This window comes from Pristiophorus japonicus, chromosome 8 (assembly GCF_044704955.1).
Source record: "Pristiophorus japonicus isolate sPriJap1 chromosome 8, sPriJap1.hap1, whole genome shotgun sequence".
Lineage (NCBI taxonomy): Eukaryota > Metazoa > Chordata > Chondrichthyes > Pristiophoridae > Pristiophorus > Pristiophorus japonicus.
Genome location: NC_091984.1, coordinates 159,735,162 through 159,755,211, shown reverse-complemented (window position 1 = coordinate 159,755,211; position 20,050 = coordinate 159,735,162). Strand labels below are relative to the sequence as shown.

At 46.6% G+C, this 20,050-nt stretch overlaps 1 protein-coding gene across 5 annotated transcripts in view; it reads left to right on the top strand.

Annotated features, from left to right (window-relative positions):
• Window positions 1–20,050, top strand: part of rabgap1l (RAB GTPase activating protein 1-like) — a 626,729-nt gene that overhangs the window by 442,043 nt on the left and 164,636 nt on the right. The window lies entirely within an intron of this gene.

Sequence of the window (20,050 nt, the reverse complement as noted above, 5' to 3'; positions counted from 1 at the left end):
GAGCTTTAATTCCGTGGTTCTTGTCGCCCTTTCCCCATTCTCTCTCTTATAGTAAAAATAAAACTCTTGTCCCTCACCATGCTGTGAACAAATTGTGCACCAAGATGAGTCGCTCATTGAGCCATTGACGGATTTATTTACCTAGTGGCCCTTCCTGGTTTGACACACTTTTCTGAATCATAAGTTGAATATGCTTTTTTCTGCAGTTTAAGCAAATCATACGGATTTTGAAACCAGCTCCAATAGGCAGCTTTTCAATCAAATTGCTAAATTGTAGTGTCAGCTGTGGCTCAGTGGGCAGCACACTCGCCTCTGAGTCAGAAGGTTGTGGGTTCAAGGCCCACTCCAGGGACGTGAGCACATAAATCCAGGCTGACATTGCAGTGCAGTGCTGAGGGAGCGCTGTCGGAGGGGCAGTGCTGAGGGTGCGCTGACGGAGGGACAGTGATGAGGGAGCGCTGCACTGCCGGAGGTGCCATCTTTCGAATGAGACGTTAAATCGAGGGCCTGTCTGCTCTCTCAGGTGGATGTAAAAGATCCCATGGCACTATTTCGAAGAAGAGCAGGGGAGTTATCCCCGGTGCCCTGGCCAAAATTTATCCCTCAATCAACATAACAAAAAAACAGGTTATCTGCTCGTTATATCATTGCTGTCTGTGGGAGCTTACTGTGTGCAAATTGGCTGCCGTGTTTCCCACATTACAACAGTGACTGCACTGCAAAAGTACTTCATTGGCTGTAAAGCACTTTAAGATGTCCGGTTGTCATGAAAAGCGCTATATAAATGCAATTCTTTCTTTAAAAGGGAGGTGTGTGATAAAGTTAAAGCTAACAATACTAAAGAAAATCATGAAGAATATAGAGAGTCTTTCTTTCAAATGTAACGAGATTTGCGGCTGGTAAATACGAGAGTATGACAACTATGTGATTAACTTTGGATCCACTCAATTTAGCTGCTGTTTGAAATGTCTGGCTCCAGCAGATACCGACCCTGCTAGGGGCACACAGCCCAGGTAACGGTTTCAAGGCCCCACTGCAATGCATCACCCTTTGAGGTCTGGCAAACTTTGCAAGTTGCAAAACCCCAGATCGGTGGAAGATGGCGAGGCACTTTCCGTATTGGTTGAAAAGTGGCTGCTTCAGACACTGGCTTCACATTCTTACGGAGAGATCTCTTCAAGGAACTGCTCCCCTTGTGGTGGGATGGTACTCATTTTTATTGTTTCCCCTCTCCCCCAATCGTTCGATGTTCTCTATATTGCCCACCAGTGTCTGTCCAGGTGGGCAGGAGGGCCAGCTCCTCACGTCCGCTGAGTGCTGTGAGGAGGGGTGCGTCATTTCACCCGTGTCTAGTCTGTGTTAGAAACAGGAGGAGGCCATTCAGTCCCTCGATCCTGCTCCGCCACTACTGTAGATTTTGGCTGACTTGTACCTCAACACCATTTACTCGCCGTAGCTCCATATCCCTCGGTAACCTTGCCCAACAAAAATCTGCTCATCTCAGCTTTTAAAATTTCAATTGTTCGAGCATCCACAGCGTTTTGGAGGAGACTTCCACTGCCCTTTCTGTGAAGAAGTGCTTCCTGATTTTAAGGTATAGCCGCTTGTTCTGGAGTCTCCCACCAGTGGAAATCGTTTCTCCCCTTCTATCCTATAAAATCCTTTAATCATCTGAAACTCCTCCATTAGATCACCCCTTAATCTTCTATACTCGAGGGAATACAAACCTAATCTGTGAAATCTGTCTCATAATTTAATCACCCAATGGCGTACTGAAACAAGCCGCACCTTTAGTGACGGTCACTCAAGCCTCAGTCATGTGTGCTGTAAACTACACGTACATTCGGAACAGGTTTACTCGTTCCCTATTCTAACTCCATTCTTTTATTCGACATGCTCTGCACTTTCCAACCATCTTTAGATGAGAAAACTACATTGAAAATCCTTTCCTCCTTTCTCCTGACCCCAGAATCACTGTCTATTGTGGATGTGGAAGGGTATTCAGGGATCGGGGGGAATAGTTGGTCTATGAAAAAAAAGACTTGCATTTATATAGCGCCTTTCACGACGACCGGACATCTCAAAGCGCTTTACAGCCAATGAAGTACTTTTTGGAGTGTAGTCACTGTTGTAATGTGGGAAACGCAGCAGCCAATTTGCACACAGCAAACTCCCACAAACAACAGTGTGATAATGACCAGATCATCTGGTTTTTATTGTTATATTTATTGAGGGATAAATATTGGCCAGGACACTGGGGATAATTCCCTTGCTCTTCTTCGAAATAGTGCCATGGGATCTTTTCCATCCACCTGAGAGGGCAGACAGACGGGGCCTTGGTTTAACGTCTCATCTGAAAGATGGCACCTCCGACAATGTAGCACTCCCTCAGCACTGCACTGGAGTGTCAGCCTAGATTTCTGTGTTCAAGTTCCTGGAGTGGAATTTGAACCTTGACTCAGAGGCGAGTGTGCTACCCAATGAATTTGCATTCATTACTGCAGTTTAGTTAGAACTTTAGAACTTTTCATATTTCTTTGCAGAAAAAACATCAATATTACCTTTGCCATTCCTGGTATTGCGATCCTTGGTAGTGTCCTACCTCTATTTGTAACCTGGGCTGACACTCCAGTGCAGTGCTGAGGGAGTGCTGCACTGTCGGAGGTGCCGTCTTTCAGCTGAGATGTTAAACCAAGGCCCCGTCTGCCCTCACAGGTGGACGTAAAAAATCTCATGGCACTATTCCGAAGAGGAGCAAGGGACTTCTCCCTGCTGTCCTGACCAATATTTATTCCTCAACCAACATCCCTAAAACAGATTATCTGATCATTTATCTCCTTGCTGTTTGTGCGATCTTGCTGTGGGTAAATTAGTTGCTACACTTCTAAAGAAATTCATTGGCTGTAAAGCACTTTGGGGCATCCTGATCTTTACAGCCAATGAAGTTGTTTTTGAAGGGTAATCATTATTGTAGGAAATGCAGCATCCAATTTGCCCACAGCAAGATCTCACAAACAACAATGAGCTACATGGCCAGATAATCTGTTTTAGTGATGTTGAATGAAAATTGTCATCCTTGTGTTCAAATCCCTCTGTGGCCTCGCCACTCCCTAGCTCTGTAACCCTCTCCAGTATTACAACCCTCCGAGATCTCTGCATTCCTCCAAGTTGGACCTCTTGCCCATTCCCGATTTCAATCACTCCTCCATTGGCGGCCGTGCCTTCATCTGCCTGGGCCCTAAGCTCTGGAATTCCCTCCCTAAACCTCTCCTACCTCTCTACTTCTCTCTCCTGCTTTAAGTCGCTCCTTAAAACCTACCTCTTTGACCAGCTTTCGGCCATGTGTCCTATTATCTCCTTATGTGGCTTGGTGTCAAATTTGGTCTGATAACACTTTGGGACGTCTTACTAAGTTAATTGCAAGTCCTTTTCTTTTTTCTTTCATGCAAAGTTGAAACATTATGGTGCAAATTTGCCCTAATAGGGCACGAACGCTGCCCACTGTTAGTAAGGCTTACTTAGTAAGGACTTCATCTAACTCCCTTTTGAATATAGTTAGTGAATTGGCCTCAACTACTTTCTGTGGTAGAGAATTCCACAGGTTCACCACTCTCTGGGTGAAGAAGTTTCTCCTCATCTCGGTCCTAAATGGCTTACCCCTTATCCTCAGACTGTGACCCCTGGTTCTGGACTTCCCCAACATTGGGAACATTCTTCCTGCATCTAACCTGTCTAAACCCGTCAGAATTTTAAACGTTTCCATGAGGTCCCCTCTCATTCTTCTGAACTCCAGTGAATATAAGCCCAGTTGATCCAGTCTTTCTTGATAGGTCAGTCCCGCCATCCCGGGAATCAGTCTGGTGAATCTTCGCTGCACTCCCTCAATAGCAAGAATGTCCTTCCTCAAGTTAGGAGACCAAAACTGTACACAATACTCCAGGTGTGGCCTCACCAAGGCCCTATACAACTGTAGCAACACCTCCCTGCCCCTGTATTCAAATCCCCTCGCTATGAAGGCCAACATGCCATTTGCTTTCTTAACCGCCTGCTGTACCTGCAATGACAGATGTACCATGACACCCAGGTCTCGTTGCACCTCCCCTTTTCCTAATCTGTCACCATTCAGATAATAGTCTGTCTCTCTGTTTTTACCACCAAAGTGGATAACCTCACATTTATCCACATTATACTTCATCTGCCATGCATTTGCCCACTCACCTAACCTATCCAAGTCACTCTGCAGCCTAATAGCATCCTCCTCGCAGCTCACACTGCCACCCAACTTAGTGTCATTCGCAAATTTGGAGATACTGCATTTAATCCCCTCGTCTAAATCATTAATGTACAATGTAAACAGCTGGGGCCCCAGCACAGAACCTTGCGGCACCCCACTAGTCACTGCCTGCCATTCTAAAAAGTACCCGTTTACTCCTACTCTTTGCTTCCTGTCTGACAACCAGTTCTCAATCCACGTCAGCACACTACCCCCAATCCCATGTGCTTTAACTTTGCACATTAATCTCTTGTGTGGGACCTTGTCGAAAGCCTTCTGAAAGTCCATCAACTGGTTCTCCTTTTTCCACTTTACTGGAAACATCCTCAAAAAATTCCAGAAGATTTGTCAAGCATGATTTCCCTTTCACAAATTCATGCTGACTTGGACCTATCATGTCACCATTTTCCAGATGCACTGCTATGACATCCTTAATAATTGATTCCATCATTTTACCCACTACTGAGGTCAGGCTGACCGGTCTATAATTCCCTGTTTTCTCTCTCCCTCCTTTTTTAAAAAGTAGGGTTACATTGGCTACCCTCCACTCCATAGGAACTGATCCAGAGTCAATGGAATGTTGGAAAATGACTCAATGCATCCGCTATTTCCAAGGCCACCTCCTTAAGTACTCTGGGATGCAGTCCATCAGGCCCTGGGGATTTATCGGCCTTCAATCCCATCAATTTCCCCAACACAATTTCCCGACTAATAAAGATTTCCCTCAGTTCCCCCTCCTTACTAGACCCTCTGACCCCTTTTATATCCGGAAGGTTGTTTGTATCCTCCTTAGTGAATACCGAACCAAAGTACTTGTTCAATTGGTCTGCCATTTCTTTGTTCCCCGTTATGACTTCCCCTGATTCTGACTGCAGGGGACCTACGTTTGTGTTTATAACCTTTTTCTCTTTACATATCTATAGAAACTTTTGCAATCCGCCTTAATGTTCCCTGCAAGCTTCTTCTCGTACTCCATTTTCCCTGCCCTAATCAAACCCTTTGTCCTCCTCTGCTGAGTTCTAAATTTCTCCCAGTCCCCAGGTGCGCTGCTATTTCTGGCCAATTTGTATGCCACTTCCTTGGCTTTAATACTATCCCTGATTTCCCTAGATAGCCACGGTTGAGCCACCTTCCCTTTTTTATTTTTACGCCAGACAGGAATGTACAATTGTTGTAATTCATCCATGCGGTCTCTAAATGTCTGCCATTGCCCATCCACAGTCAACCCCCTAAGTATCATTCGCCAATCTATCCAATCTGCTTAATCAATCAGATTGAAAGATTGTGAAATAAACAGCACAAGGACTGAGTAGGAACTGTAAATTAGAGTGAGTGAATTCAATGTCAAATCAGTTACAGAACGAGAAGGAAAGGAAGATTTAATTAAGAGAGAGTAAAAAGAGATGAAGAAAATCTCCAACAATAATTAAAACATTGAAGGAGTGAGTCTGCACATTTGGAATAGTTAATTTTCAATGCCGGAGAGGTAATTAGCAATTATCACATCGTTAAAAGGGGAATAGACTTGAAATTACTTGGTTTAACTTTCTGTGGCGAGTTTAATTCGTACCTATCACGCAAGCATAGCAACTTCACACCATTCAATGCATGTCAGTGGTGAGGCAGACAGGGAGATGCTGTTTTTGCCAAGCTAACGACGGAGCATCTCCGACAGCAACGTTCCAATTCCCACATATACTCGCACCCCTGCCTTCGCCTGACGTTGCTGTGGCATTTGTGCATCAATAACAGTGAGCACCATTAGTGTCTCCATTATTATGACAGCAAATTTTGAGCCACTGTTGTTCACCCTCTTCTTTTGAATTGATGAACATAAAAGGTTCTTGGAGACAAGTTGGGCATTCACTCACTTTTGACACGTCCTTTATTACCCTTAAACCTTTCCTGTTGTGCACTGATCTCCAAACCTGTGCTGTCGGTGGCTGAATGCAACACTGTACTAAGTGGAACAAGGTTAGTTATCCAGACATGACATTGAAATTCATATGAATTTAAGTGCCTCTAACATGAAGAGTTAAATCAATATATCTCGTTCATCAAAACAAGCCATTCAGATATACCTTAATTATCAAAGTCATGAAATGCGACAATAGTTTCAGATGAAGGAGCCCCATATAACCATTTGATCTCAGCCTGCCAGAATATCAACCCTACCCTCTTCTCGTGACAGCCGTTTCTTAAATTAGTCCAGTGTCTTGATCTCGGCCAATCTTCCTGGTAACCCATCCCGGTTATTAATCACCCTCTGAGATCTGTTCTGAACTTAACCTCGCAACCTTGAATCTTGTGTTGCTGCCTTGGTCATCCTGAAAGTACTGATGTGGGTTTACTTTATCCTGTAGAGTCTATATTTTGTATAACTCTTATTAGATCTCCCCTCACACGTTCTTTTTGACTCTGAAGAGCCCTAGCTGTTGAAGTAGTTTCTCATATCTCATCCCTCTGATACCAGTGATCAGTAGATTACTCTTTTCTGCATTGCCTCCAGGACTTGAATAGCCAGAGCTGCAGGATGTACTTTCAGGTATGGTCTGAGCAGAGAATTGTACAGCAACAGCACGATTGCTGGGAATGTAAACTCAACTCATCTTACTATAGGATCCAAGGTTATATTGCATCAGCTGTGGCTCAGTGGTAGCACTATTGCCTCTGATTGGGGGAATTTAGAACTAGAAGCTATAGTTTCAGAATAAGGTGTCGCCCATTTAAGACGGAGATGAGGAGGAATTTCTTCTCTCAGAGGGTCGTGAATCTTTGGAATTCTCTGCCCCAGAGAGCTGTGGGGGCTGGGTCATTGAATATGTTCAAGGCTGAGATAGACAGATTCTTGAAGTACAGGAGAGGCAAGGGTTATGGGGAACAGGCAGGAAAGTGGAGTTGGGGCCAATATATCAGCCACGATCTTATTGAATGTCAGAGCAAGCTCAAGGGGCTGTATGGCCTATGCCTGTTTCTAATTCTTATGTTCCTATGAGCCAGAAGGTTGTGGGTTCAAGACCACTCCAGCTGCTTGAGCATCAAACTTAGGCTGATACTCCAGTGCCGTACTGAGGGAGTGCTGCATTGTCGGAGGTGTCGTCTTTTGGATGAGATGTTAAAACTGAGGCCCCGTCTGCCCTCTTGCATGAACATAAAATATATCAGGAGTTCTCCCTGGTGTTTTAGCCAATGTATATCCCTCAACCAACACCTAAAACAGATTTAATTGCTGTGTGTGGGAGATTGCTATGCACAAATTGGCAACTGTTTCCCATATTACATCAGTGACTACACTTCAAAATTACTTCATTGGCTGTGACAAGCTTTGGGAAGTCCCTGAGGTAGTGAAAGTCGCCATATAAATGTAAATCTTACTTTCTCTCTTTATTTGATTTAATTATGGGTGAACGATGAGTCAACGGATACCCTAGATCTCTGTCTGTTTCCCTCTCAGCAAGTTCTATCTCATCCATGAAGAGCTCGTGCTTCCTACTTTTACTTTCAACATGCCTTGTATTGAACATCATTTGTCTCTGACTATCTTGGGCGCTTTACCCTGTCCCACAGCTTCCCCCATCATCGTCTTCCAGTTTGGGACAATCTGCATTTAGCTACCTTGCATTGAGATTACACATCCAGGTTTTTATGAATATCAGAAACAGGTAGGTTCTCAGCACACACCCCTGGAATACCTCGCCAATTGTGACCTAACTCCCTTTATGCTTCCATCCCTTTAGTTAGTCACCCATGTCTATGACCTACCTGTGATATCCCCTGCCCTTAGTTTGTGGTATTGTATTGTGGGCCGCCCTGACCTGTGTGAGAATACCACCGCAGGTCGGGGCTATAAATAGAGCTGGAGCGCCGGGCCCTGGAGCATCGTAGCGAAGGTGCGGCGAATGAGGGTACGGGGCCCAGAAGAGCCGAGGGCCCAGGGGCAGCACGGGCCAGCCCACACTGCGATATGTGTGCGCGCTAGGTCCGTACAGCAGAGCTGGTCTCCAGTCGTCCTAGTTAATCCTTGCCACTGGATAAAGGCCGAGCTCTGTCAAGCCCGTGTGGTGGCTGATGTGCAACGGTCACCACACGTTAAAAAAATCCATGCACAGACATCTTCCACCCCCTCAACTGGAGTTCAGGACTGGAACATCGGGCCCTTCGTTGAAACATCTGTGAACTCTCATGGAAACATAGAAACATAGAAAATAGGTGCAGGAATAGGCCATTCGGCCCTTCGAGCCTGCACCACCATTCAATAAGATCATGGCTGATCATCCATCTCAATACCCCTTTCCTGCTTTCTCCCCATACCCCTTGATCCCTTGAGCCATAAGGGCCATATCTAACTCCCTCTTGAATATATCTAATGAACTGGTATCAACAACTCTCTGTGGTAGGGAATTCCACAGGTTAACAACTCTCTGAGTGAAGAAGTTTCTCCTCATCTCAGTCCGAAATGGCTTACCCCTTATCCTGAGACTGTGTCCCCTGGTTCTGGACTTCCCCAACATCGGGAACATTCTTCCTGCATCTAATCTGTCCAGTCCTGTCAGAATTTTATATGTTTCTATGAGATCCCCTCTCATCCTTCTAAACTCCAGTCAATACAGGCCCAGTCCATCCAGTCTCATCATATGTCATTCCTGCCATTCCAGGAATCAGTCTGATAAATCTTCGCTGCACTTCCTCAATAGCAAGAACATCCTTCCTCAGATTAGGAGACCAAAACTGAACACACTATTCCAGGTGAGGCCTCACCAAGGCCCTGTACAAATGCAGTAAGACCTCCCTGCTCCTATTCTCGAATCCCCTAGCTATGAAGGCCAACATACCAGTTGCCTTCTTCACCGTCTGCTGTACCTGCATGCCAACTTTCAATGACTGATACACCATGGCACCCAGGTCTCGTTGCACCTCCCCTTTTCCTAATCTGCCACCATTCAGATAATATTCTGCCTTCGTGTTTTTGCCCCCAAAGTGGATAACGTCATATTTATCCACATTATACTGCATCTGCCATGCATTTGCCCATTCACGTAATCTGTCCAAGTCACTCTGCAGCCTCTTAGCGCCCTCCTCACAGCTCACACAGCCACCAAGTTTAGTGTCATCTGCAAACTTGGAGATATTACACTCTATTCCTTCATCCAAATCATTAATGTATATTGTAAATAGCTGGGGTCCCAGCACTGAGCCCTGCGGCACCCCACTAGTCACTGCCTGCCATTCTGAAAAGGACCCATTTATCCCGACTCCCTGCTTCCTGTCTGCCAACCAGTTCTTTATCCACGTTAGTACATTACCCCCAATATCATGTGCTTGAATTTTGCACACCAATCTCTTGTGTGGGACTTTGTCAAAAGCCTTTTGAAAGTCCAAATACACCACATCCACTGGTTCTCCCTTGTCCACTCTACTAGTTACATCCTCAAAAAATTCCAGAAGATTTGTCAAGCATGATTTCCCTTTCATAAATCCATGCTGACTTGGACCGATCCTGTCACTGCTTTCCAATTACGCAGTTATTTCATCTTTAACAATTGATTCCAACATTTTCCCCACTACTGATGTCAGGCTAACCGGTCAATAATTACCCGTTTTCTCTCTCCCTCCTTTTTTAAAAAGTGGGGTTACATTAGCTACCCTCCAGTCCATAGGAACTGATCCAGAGTCGATAGACTGATGGAAAATGATCACCAATGCATCCACTATTTCTAGGGCCACTTTCCTAAGTACTCTGGGATGCAGACTATCAGGCCCCGGGGATTTATCGGCCTTCAATCCCATCAATTTCCCTAACACAATTTTCCGCCTAATAAGGATATCCTTCAGTTCCTCCTTCTCACTAGACCCTCGGTCCTCTAGTACTTCCGGAAGGTTATTTGTGTCTTCCTTCGTGAAGACAGAACCAAAGTATTTGTTTAACTGGTCTGCCATTTCTTTGTTCCCCATTATAAATTCACCTGAATCTAACTGCAAGGGACCTACGTTCGTCTTCACTAATCTTTTTCTCTTCACATATCGACAGAAGCTTTTGCAGTCAGTTTTTATGTTCCAGGCAAGCTTCCTCTCATACTCTATTCTCCCCCTCCTAATTAAACCCTTAGTCCTCCTCTGCTGAATTCTAAATTTCTCTGAGTCCTCAGGTTTGCTACTTTTTCTGGCCAATTTATATGCCTCTTTCTTCGATTTAACACTATCCTTAATTTCCCTTGTTAGCCACGATTGAGCCACCTTCCCCGTTTTATTTTTACTCCAGACAGGGATGTACAATTGTTGATGTTCATCCATGTGATTTTTAAATGTTTGCCATTGCCTATCCACCGTCAACCCTTGAAGTATGATTTGCCAGTCTATTCTAGCCGATTCACGTCTCATACCATCGAAGTTACCTTTCCTAAAGCTCAGGACCCTAGTCTCTGAATTAACTGTGTCACTCTCCATCTTAATAAAGAATTCTATCATATTATGGTCACTCTTCCCCAAGGGGCCTCGCATAACAAGATGCTAATTAGTCCTTTCTCATTACACATCACCCAGTCGAGGATGGCCAGCCCTCTAGTTGGTTCCTCCACATATAGGTCCAAAAAACCATCCCAAATACACTTCAGGAAATCCTCCTCCACCGTATTGCTACCAGTTTGGTTAACCCAATCTACATGCAGTAATTCATCCTCGTTCGAGGGACCGCCTATGATGATGATGGGTACTGTATCAATGGCCTTTTGAAAGGCTGGCTAAAGTACAACATATGGCTTAATCCCATCAGCCTCCTCACGAAAGCCCTATGTGAATGGCCAGACAAATTCTACCCTTTCTGAAGCTGCGTTCTCAGTCGAGAATTCTATTGTTTTCATACAGCAAAGAATGACTAAGAAAGCAATAAAGAAAGGAAAGATAGATTACGAAAATAAACTTGCGCAAAACATAAAAACAGATAGTAAAAGCTTTTACCGATATATAAAACGGAAAAGAGTGACTAAAGTAAATGTTGGTCCCTTAGAAGATGAGAAAGGGGATTTAATAATGGGAAATGTGGAAATGGCTGAGACCTTAAACAATTATTTTGCTTCGGTCTTCACAGTGGAAGACACAAAAACCATGCCAAAAATTGCTGGTCACAGGAATGTGGGAAGGGAGGACCTTGAGACAATCACTATCACTAGGCGGGGTAGTGCTGGACAGGCTAATGGGACTCAAGGTAGACAAGTCCCCTGGTCCCGATGAAATGCATCCCTGGGTATTAAAAAAGATGGCGGAAGTTATAGCAGATGCATTCGTTATAATCTATCAAAATTCTCTGGACTCTGGGGAGGTACCAGCGGATTGGAAAGCGGCTAATGTAACGCCTCTGTTTAAAAAAAGGGGGGCAGACAAAAGGCAGGTAACTATAGGCCGGTTAGTTTAACATCTGTAGTGGAGAAAATGCTTGAAGCTATCATTAAGGAAGAAATAGCGGGACATCTAGATAGGAATAGTGCAATCAAGCAGACGCAACATGGATTCATTAAGGGGAAATCATGTTTAATTACTTTACTGGAATTCTTTGAGGATATCACGAGCATGATGGATAGAGGTGTACCGATGGATGTGGTGTATTTAGATTTCCAAAAGGCATTCGATAAGGTGCCACACAAAAGGTTACTGCAGAAGATAAAGGTACGCGGAGTCAGAAGAAATGTATTAGCATGGATAGAGAATTGGCTGGCGAGCAGAAAGCAGAGAGTCGGGATAAATGGGTCCTTTTCGGGTTGGAAATCGGTGGTTAGTGGTGTGCCACAGGGATCGGTGCTAGGACCACAACTATTTACAATATACATAGATGATCTGGAAGACGGGACAGTGTAGTGTAACAAAATTTGCAGATGACACAAAGATTAGTGGGAAAGCGGGTTGTGTGGAGGACACAGAGAAGCTGCAAAGAGATTTAGATAGGTTCAGCGAATGGGCTAAGGTTTGGCAGATGGAATACAATGTCGGAAAATGTGAGGTCATCCACCTTGGGGAAAAAAAACAGTAAAAGGGAATATTATTTGAATGGGGAGAAATTACAACATGCTGCGTTGCAGAAGGACCTGGGGGTCCTTGTGCATGAATCCCAAAAAGTTAGTTTGCAGGTGCAGCAGGTAATCAGGAAGGCGAATGGAATGTTGGCCTTCATTGTGAGAGGGATGGAGTACAAAAGCAGGGAGGTCCTGCTGCAACTGTATAGGGTATTGGTAAGGCCGCACCTGGAGGACTGCGTGCAATTTTGGTCACCTTACTTAAGGAAGGATATACTAGCTTTGGAGGGGGTACAGAGACGATTCACTAGGCTGGATTCCGGAAATGAGGAGGTTACCTTATGATGATAGATTGAGTAGACTGGGTCTTTACTCGTTGGAGTTCAGAAGGATGAGGGGTGATCTTAGAGAAACATTTAAAATAATGAAAGTGATAGACAAGATAGAGGCAGAGAGGTTGTTTCCACTGGTCGGGGAGACTAGAACTAGTGGGCACAGTCTCAAAATACGGGGAGACAATTTAAAACTGAGTTGAGAAGGAATTTCTTCTCCCAGAGGGTTGTGAATCTGTGGAATTCTCTGCCCAAGGAAGCAGTTGAGGCTAGCTCATTGAATGTATTCAAATCACGGATAGATAGATTTTTAACCAATCAGGGAATTAAGGGTTACGGGGAGCGGGCGGGTAAGTGGAGCTGAGTCCACGGCCAGATCAGCCATGATCTTGTTGAATGGCGGAGCAGGCTCGAGGGGCTAGATGGCCTACTCCTATTCCTAATTCTTATGTTCTTATATAGGTAATCTTATATTTTGCTTCTGATGATTGTTCCATTTGTGCACATAAATCGAGGCTGACACTCCAGTGCAGTGCTGAGGGAGCGCTGCACTGTCGGAGATGCCATCTTTCGGATGAGGCGTTAAACCAAGGCTCCGTCTGCTCTCTCAGGTGGACGTAAAAGATCCCATGGCACTATTTCGAAGAAGAGCAGGGGGGTTATCCCCGATGTTCTGGCCAATATTTATCCCTCAAACAACATAACAAAAACAGATTATCTGGTCAATGAAGTACTTTTGGAGTGTAGTCACTGTTGTAATGTGGAAACACGGCAGCCAATTTGCGCTCAACAAGCTCCCACAAACAGCTCTGAGCGCAAATTGGCTGCCGCGTTTTCCACATTATAACAGTGACTACATTTCAAAAGTACTTCATTGGCTGTAAAGCGCTTTGGGACATCCGATGGTCATGAAAGGCGCTAAAAACTGCATCTTTCTATCATTTTATGATTCCTGTGATCAGGCTAACTGGTCTGTTGATACTTATGGATCTGTAGTTGGATCTACTCATGGATCTGTCGTTGCCAGGTTTATCGTGACAGGCTTATCCTTGAATATGTCACTGCGCTCAGACCTAAGGATAGCTTGTCATGTATGTAACCACAATGTTACACCACTGTATTACTGTATACACTCAACCTAGATGCACACCTTGACCACAAGTGGTGAACTTGTGGGAGACACTCCTTACCTGATCACACAGGTATAAAAAGGGAGGTCGCACTCAGGGCCATTGTCTTTGGAGTCCTGTGAATAAAGAGCTACGGTCACAGAGTAACCTTGTCCCCAGAATGTGCCTCGTGTGGTTTCATACTGTCGAGTAAGGACTTTACATTGGCGACGAGAAACGGGAATTCACGACCCACGAGAATGGCCACTGGTAGCACAGAGGAACGGTACTGTGTTGGGGAAGACTGGGACGATTTTTTCAAAAGGCTTCAGCAGAGCTTCGTTACGAAAGAATGGCTGGGGCATGCAGCGGCCGACAAGCGAAGGGCTCAGCTTTTGACCAGCTGCGGACCAAAGACTTAAGCGCTCAATGAATGACTTACTAGCACCCGAAAAGCCGGCGGACAAAACCTTTGAAGAACTTAGCAAATTGATCGGGGAGCGCCTCAAACCCGCGAGTAGCATACATATGGCCCGACACAGATTCTGCACCCACTGACGTCATGAAGGACAGAGCATACTGGACTTCGTAGCGGACCTCCGCCGTTTGGCCAGCCTCTGAAAGTTCACAGACGCCTGCAGCGGGGAGATGCTAAGGGACTTCTTTATCGAGGGCATCAGTTATGCGGGAATTTTCCGCAAATTAATTGAGACCAAGGATTTGACCTTGGAAGCGGCGACGTTGATAGCTCAAACTTTCATGGCAGGGGAGGAAGAGTCGAAAATAATATATGCGCGCAATTCTGCCTCTAATGGATCAGGGAGTCAACATTATCAATGCGACTCAGAGCCCCGCAGGCAGGCAGGGGCAGTCCGACACTCCCCAGGCAGCAATAGACCCAGAGTAGGACTTTAGCAGAGACAATGGCAGGCTGAACGGACATTCACGCCATCACAGTGGACAGTGCGGCCCGGGATGGGGCCATTGACACCCACTAATAGAGTACTTAAGAGTAGTCAAAGGGACAGTCAGCGCTGAATGCCTGGCCAAAGTCCCTTTGTTCCCAACAATGGAAACTTTAACTCATGCTGGAGGTGTAGGGGAAAACACTCAGCCAGATCTTGTAGATTTCAATAGTTTGTCTGCAGGAACTGCAATCTCAGTGGCCACTGAGTTCAAATGTGCAGGAAGTCTGCAACCAGACTAATATATGAGGCAGATGGACCAGAAGAGGGTTCTTTGAGGCAGGATGACTTTTGGGGCAAATCGATGGGACGCCGAGGTTCAGCGGGTCCATGTGGCGAATATTCACAGTTCATACACCAAAACACCACCAATGATGATGAGGGTTTTATTAAACGGTATCCCAATACGCATGGAGCTGGACACTGGGGCCAGCCAGTCACTCATGGGCGTTCAGCCATTTGAGAAGCTATGGTCACTTAAAGCCAGTAGACCCAAATTAGCACGTATTGAGACACAATTACGGACTTACACTCAAGAAATTATTCCGGTGCTAGGCAGTGCAATGTTGGCTGTCACACACAATGGGTTAGTGAATTGGCTGCCGTTCTGGATTGTCCCGGGCAATGGTCCCACACTTGTGGAGGATCTGGTTAGCCGAGGTGAACTGGAAATGGGGGGATGTTCACGCAATGTCCTCGATGGAGCGAAGTTCGTGCTCACAAGTCCTACAACAATTTGATTCACTCTTCCAATCTGGCGTCGGGACTTTCAAAGGCAATAAAGTAGTGATACACATCACCCCGGATGCCAGGCCAGTGCACCACAAAGCCAGAGCGGTGCCGTATGTGATGTGGGCAAAGATCGAACGAATTGGACCGGCTGTTGAGAGAGGGCATCGTCTCGCCTGTTGAATTCAGCGACTGAACGAGCCCCATCGTTCCCGTCCTAAAAGCGGATGGCTCTGTCAGGATCTGTGGCGACTACAAGGCCACCATCAATCGGGTGTCCCTACAAGATCAATACCCGCTCCCGAGAGCGGAGGACCTCTTCGTCACGCTGGCAGGCGGCAAGCTGTTCACCAAGTTGGACCTCACTTCAGCCTATATGACCCAGGAACTGGCCGACGAATCTAAACTACTGACCACCATCACCACGCACAAGGGACTGTTCGTTTACAACAGGTGCCCGTTTGGCATTCGATCAGCGGCTGCGATTTTTCAACGAAACATGGAAAGCCTGCTTAAATCCATTCCTGGAACGATCGTATTCCAGGACAATACCCTCATCACGGGTCGAGACACAGAGGAACACCTCCACAGCCTGGAGGAGATGCTCCGCCAACTGGACCGGGTAGGTCTGCGACTCAAGAAGTCTAAATGTGTGTTCTTAGCTCCTGAGGTTGAGTTTATGGGCAGGAGGGTTGCTGCAGATGGGATTCGGCCCACCGAATCCAAAACAGAGGCGATTCGACGAGCACCCAGGCCCTGCAACACATCGGAGTTGCGTTCATTCCTGGGACTGTTGAACTATTTCGGGAACTTTCTGCCAAACTTGAGCACATTGTTGGAGCTGCTACACGTGCTCCTGCGTAAGGTTTGCGATTGGTTTTGGGGGGACTGTCAGGAACGGGCTTTTGATCGGGCGCGAAACCTACTTTGTTCAAACGACCCCTGTTAAAAATTAGTTCTGACATGTGATGCATCGTCCTATGGGGTTGGGTGCGTGTTGCAGCAGGGCAATGCTGAGGGTCAACTACAACCTGTGGCTTATGCCTCCAGGCATAACGGGGATATGGGATGGTCGAGAAGGAAGCGCTTGCATGTGTCTATGGTGTAAAGAAAATGCATCAGTACCTCTGGTAGGAAGTTTGAATTAGAGACGGACCACAAGCTGTTATCCCCGTTGTCAGACAGCAAGGCTGTTATCAATGCCAACGCATCAGCTCGCATACAGTGATGGGCTCTCACGCTGGCTGCTTATGACTACTCCATCCGGCACCAGCCCGGCACTGAAAACTGCGCTGACGCATTCAGTAGGCTTCCACTGGCCACCACTGAGGGGGCAACGGAGCAAAGTGCCGAGATGGTCACGGCTGTCGATGCCTTTGACAGCACAGGCTCCCCCATCACAGCCCGCCAGATCAAAATCTGGACAAACAGAGATCCCCTCCTATCCCTGATTAAGAAATGTGTCCTGACTGGGGATTGGGCGCCCGCACACGGAGCATGCCCTGAGCAGGTCAGACCGTTCCACAGACGGATGGATGAGCTCTCCATCCAAGCCGACTGCCTACTATGGGGCAGCCGGGTAGTTATGCCCCAGAAGGGCAGGGAGGCATTCATCAGGGAACTCCACAGCGAGCACCCAGGCATTGTGCTGATGAAGGCCATTGCCCGGTCACACGTTTGGTGGCCTGGAATTGATTCAGACCTGGAACACTGTGTTCGCAAGTGCACGACGTGTGCCCAGCTGGGTAATGCCTCCAGGGAAGCCTCGCTCAGCCCGTGGCCCTGGCCCACCAGGCCATGGTCACGCATTCAAGTTCATGGGAAAGATGTTCCTTATTGTGGTAGATGCGTACTCGAAATGGATCGAGTGCATCATTCTGAATTCATGCATGTCATCCACCACTGTGGAAAGCCTACGTGCGATCTTTGCAACCCATGGCTTGCCATACATCCTGGTTAGTGATAACGGCCCGTGTTTCACAAGCTACGAATTCCGAGAGTTTATGTCGGGCAATGGCATCAACCACGTCAGGGCTGCGCCGTTCAAGCCGGCCTCCAACGGCTAGGCGGAACGTGCGGTCCAAATCATTAAGCAAGGTATGCTCAGGATTCAAGGATTCAAGGACTCTCCCTACAATGCCGCCTATCGTGTCTCCTGCTGGCCTATAGATCCCGACCGCACTCGCTCACTGGGGTCCCGCCCGCAGAGCTACTAATGAAACAGACACTCAAAACTCGGTTGTCCCTCATTCACCCAGTCCTGACCGACATAGTTGAGGGCAAGCGCAAGTCACAAAACGAGTACCATGACTGTAATTCGAGGGGGAGATGTATAGAAATAAATGATCCTGTATTCATCCTCAATCACGCCATGGGGCCCAAATGGCTTGAGGGCACGGTAATTGACAAAGAGGGGAATATGGTCTACGTGGTAAAACTCAACAATGGTCAGATATGCCTTAAGCATCTGGACCAGGTAAAAAAAAGGTTCAGCACTGACACGGAGGAACCTGAAGAAGATCATGAGATGGAGCTCACAACACCGTCAGTGAATGAGCAACAAGAGCAATCAGAAGAATGCACAGTCCCTGCGGTCAGGCCGGAATCACCACAGGTGACAGACACTGACGTCAGTGTCCAACAACCAGAACCCCAACTGCGGCGCTCCACTAGGGAGCGTAGACCACCTGAAAGACTAAACCTATGATCCCAGTAAGACTTTCGGGGGGGGGGGGGGCGGCGGGGAGGTGATGTCATGTATGTAACCACAATGTAACACCACTGTGTTACTGCATACATTCAACCTAGATGCACACTTTGACCACAAGGGATGAACTTGTGGAAAACACTCCTTACCTGATCACTCAGGTATAAAAAGGGAGGTCCGACGCAGGGTCATTGTCTTTGGAGTCCTGCAAATAAAGAGTTACGGTCATAGAATGACCTTGTCCCCAGAATGTGCCTTGTGTTATTTCATACTGTAGAGTAAGGACTTTACATAGCCCATCTAAAGCTGTATGCTCTGTCGGTGAGGAAAATGGAACTCTTTTCTTCCTATAATCATCACCTTCATCATAGACAGTCCCTCGAGTCGAGGATGACTTGCTTCCATGTCAAAAAGTTCACAGGTGTTTCAAAGCAGGATGTAATATTTGAGATCCTGAACTACATCCTGAAGGGTGGAAGATGCCTGTAGTTGGATTTTTTTAACGTGGAGTGCCCATTGCACACCAGCTACCTCACGGGCTTGACAGAGCAAGGTCTTGGTCCAGTGGCAAGGGTTAACCAGGACGATTGGAGACCAGCTCTGCTGCACGGACCTAGTGCGCAAACATATCGCAGTGTGGGCTGGCCCGTGCTGCCCCTGGGCCCTCGCCTCTCCTGGGCCCCGACCACATCACTCCATGATCACTCGCTGATCCTTCGCCCTGACCTCGCCGCTCCTGATGTACCTGCCCTCACTCCAATCAGCGACCTGGATCTTGGTGACGTCCCTCTTCGCTGCTGTTGCTCTCCTGCTCCAGCACGTGCTGCTCCCTGGAGTGGTACGCCAGCACGCTGCTCCTTCCGCTCCCCGGCCTGCTCCGATGGTGCTCGCAGGCCGGGGACCACTCAGCCTGCTGGGCCAGGCCGTCACGCTGTTCCTTTCGCTCCCCGGCCTGCTATAAGCAACTGATTGGTGAACGCATTGCCACTTCAGCGGCAGTAGCACAGGGCTGCTTATAAGAATGACTGTGACTCTTGCACTGCCGACGTCGGGGACATCAGCAGGAAACCATCATGTTTATTTTTAAGCTTAGGGATAATGTTACAATAATAAAGCAGTTCCTGAACTTTGACTAGCTTCCTCATTGTAATACCAGGGCTTGATACATCCTTCCAAGAGCTGAGAGCTTAACCCTACATATCTGGATTTGGCAGTGTAATGGTTACATTTATTTTCCTGTTGTCACAAGATTAATACAGATGAGGAAGGCCATTCTGTTCAGCTATCCAAACAGCTCCTACATTCCCTGCATTCCAGTATCTAATTCTTTCCGAAACGATTCCGAGATCCTCATCTCCACTATAGCAGGAAGTCCATTCCACGTTGTGAATCACTCTTCGTGTGAGTAGCTTCCTGATGTGAGTCTTGAGCTGTGAGAGGCTAGTGCAGTGGGAAAAGCCAGAAGTGTGTGGAGTTTAGCCTGAGGGGAGTAATTGGGACAGAAATAATGACACTTACATTTATTTATTTTGCTGCATTCTGAGTTTAAATTGACTTCATTTTAGTTGTTCAATACTGGAAGATGTTAAAGCTTGTTTACTTGATTACTTAACTATGGGCTGGTTGAAGCTGATAATAGGTTAATTGGGTAAATAGATGGTGTGGTTTGCCATTAAATAGGAGGTGCGATTAGTTGTTCTCTGATTGGCTGTGCTTTCCCCCTCTCTAACAGTTGGCCTATTGTGTAAGTTAAGACAGTATCAGTGTGAGCTGAGCAGTGATCCTTGCAGTGTGAAAGGCTCGAAGTGTGTTGGAGTTTACCCTCAACAGGAGGTGCAGCTGGAGCGGAGTTTAATTTCCTATAATCCTTGCATGAAGTGAGTAACCTGAGTTTGATTCTTCCGAGAGTTTGGGTCCAGTTGGAGTTCAGGC